The sequence below is a fragment of the Alligator mississippiensis genome, chromosome 2, assembly GCF_030867095.1.
Source record: "Alligator mississippiensis isolate rAllMis1 chromosome 2, rAllMis1, whole genome shotgun sequence".
Taxonomy (NCBI): domain Eukaryota; kingdom Metazoa; phylum Chordata; order Crocodylia; family Alligatoridae; genus Alligator; species Alligator mississippiensis.
The window spans coordinates 146383193-146386123 of NC_081825.1; positions in this window are offsets into that span (position 1 = coordinate 146383193).

Consider the following 2931-nt stretch of genomic DNA (forward strand, 5'->3'; position numbering starts at 1 on the left):
TTATATTTACTTGTTATACCTTCACTGATGCATCCTAGGATTGTGTTTGACTTTTTTACATAGTCACATCATACTGGTGGCTATCTGTTATCCTGTGACTGCCTACTACAACTAGGTCCTTCTCCTCAGTCATTTCCAATTGATGAGCTTCAAACTTACGAAGAAATTCTTGTCCATTATTCCCTAAATACATGACCTTGTGGTAGAAAATTCCATCCATTTTTATGGGTTTTTGGTTGTAGCCATGTTGGTTTAAGGACTTGGGCAGGCAAGGTTCTTTGAGTAGCTGTGATATCTTTTATTAGACCAACTGAGTAGTTGGAAACATGTTCTTAGCAAGCTTTTAGGTGCAATCACCCTTCTTCTGGCATAGGGAGACTCCCTATGCCTATCCATTTTTATCACTCTGGTCCTCAAAGTTATCCAGCTCTTCTTGTCCAATCCTCCTCTACATTATGTGTGCCTCCCAACATTGTGTCTACCACACATTTGAATCAGCGCATTCCCACTTTTTCTGCCACTGTCATTAATGAAAATAGTAAACATGATAGGTCCAAACACCAACCCTTAAAGAACTCCACTCATCTCTGCTACAGCCTGACAGTGCCTCTTTCAACACTACCCACTACTATCTTCCCTACAGCTACTTTGTAATCCTACTGACAATCTATATATTTCCCATCTTGTTCAGCTTAATTTCGAATGTGTGGCCTATTATCAAATGGTTTACTAAAATCCAGAGATGAGGTACACTTCATTGCCTAGAAAATAATTTATATCATCATAGAAAAAGTCCAGGTTAGTCTGACAGGATGTCTTTTGTAAACCCATTCTCCATTTTGTCCCATTTTCCATTGACCTCCATGTCTTTGATTAGACTTTCATTCACAATTTGTTCTAAAGCCTTGTATACCAGTGAGGGCAGATTAACGGCTCTCAAGATACCTGAACCAGTTTTTGCTCCCTTTCTTAAATACATGTACTACATTTACTCTTCTCCAGTCACATGGTACCACCCCCAAGTTGGCAAAGTTGTTACAAAGGTTTGATACCAGAACTATGACTTCATGTGCCAACTCTTTCAGGATTATCCAAGTTCCTCTGATTTGAGTGCATTAAGTTCTTTGGGACAGATCTTATTCCACCAATTAGGCATCTAATTGTGATCTTATTCTATTGTTTTTGAATCCTGGAAAAGAAAAATCAATTAATGCATCTACTTCTGTAACATGCTGGCATCTTAGCCTTAACACTAAGTGTCAGAAAGCAGGAGGAGGACTGGACCCATCCACCTTCTCCATTATGTTTTTCAGAGATTTGAGCATGGTGGGAGAGAATCAAACATTTTCAGTTATAAGACACGTTCATGTTTTCCCCACCCCATGGAGGTTTAAAATTAGGCACATCTTTATATACTGAAGCTACAAAACAAAAAATAATTGAAATCACTGTAACATAATTTGACCAAATTACAAATCACATGTTAAAAACCTCTCTCTACAACGTTAATTCTTTTTCAGGGGTGTCTTACACATAAGCAAATACAGTGAGCACTAAGAGGTAGAATAGGATCTGCTTTGAGTTTTGCTTCCGCCTCAGCTGTGATTTCCAGTTCTACAATCTAATGAGAATGAGCTCTCCTATCTTTGTGCTCACCCTCTTTACTGAAAACCAAGACAAAATGTTGACTTAGCTTTTAAGCCCTATGAGGATCATCTTTCATCTCTTCCCTATGCTCGCTGCATGGCACCCCCTTTTTCTTTTGCCTTGTTCTCTATTTATTCGGCTGATAAACAGTTTGCTATTTAGTTTCCTTTTCAAAGCTCCTATGTAGTACCATACTGACTGCTGTACAGAAGTTCAGATAGTACTACCACATTTCCCTTGTACATAAAATCAGTTATCATAGAAAGCTTATGATGTTAGTCTGGCATGGTCTGCTTTTGGCAACCTCAGATCCCAATTTATCCCATTTTCCATTTTATTCCCTCCTTCAAAATTTCTTCTAAAGCTCTGCATACTACTGAAGGTCAAACTAATAGGTCTCTATTTGCCTGCATCACTTATCCAGTTCCCCCCACACTGGTGTATTTAGCTGCATGAATTTTATTCCCATCTCATATGTGACAACAGCCGTTTCTACACACTTACTCCCAATATCTGTCCTGCCTTTCCCTCTCTGCTCTCCATTATCAAAACATTATTTTCATTATGTTACCAGTTTGAAGAAGGTGTTCTCATGGGAAGAAACAGCAAAGCTGTTGAACTCTGATATTTCTCTTCTGTCAATTTATAGAGTTGCTGGGAATTACTAGAAAATATGGTCCAAGACTCAGTTGGCAGGTTGATGACAAGCTCATAATTTCCAACTGGACAAGAAAAATGGTTCCTTTTCCTCATCACTGGGTTTTCTGGCAGTGTTGCTGTACTTCACCTTTATGCCACTATGCACCAAATTCAATAGCCCATTGCAGTAAAAGATTTAATAGAACATGTGTGAACTGATAAATTGGGATACTTGCAAAGGTTCCTGAAAAAACAAGAGCTAAAGGCAAGCTGCATACATCATTGCTTAGAAATGTATCAACTAGGTGAAAAGAAAATGCTCTTATTATTACTGTTGTCATCATTATTATTATTTAGCAACTATTCAAGCAAACTAATTCCCCAGCAAATTGATGGCTGATGTTCTCCTGGCAGTTTCAAAATTTATGAGGTTATGAAGTTCATGAGCTGTAAAACAAAATGGCTGTTCCGTTCCCGGGTCAAAGCCAAGAGTTCAGGATTCTGTTTCCACAGTTACTGGTGCCTCAGCGTTGATTCAGGGAGGGAGCATCTATTTTGTTTTACATTTTGGAAGAATTTATAACTTACAGGTTAAGTCACTGGAATCTCCCATGGTAATTATGGTTCTCGATGCATTAGAAATGC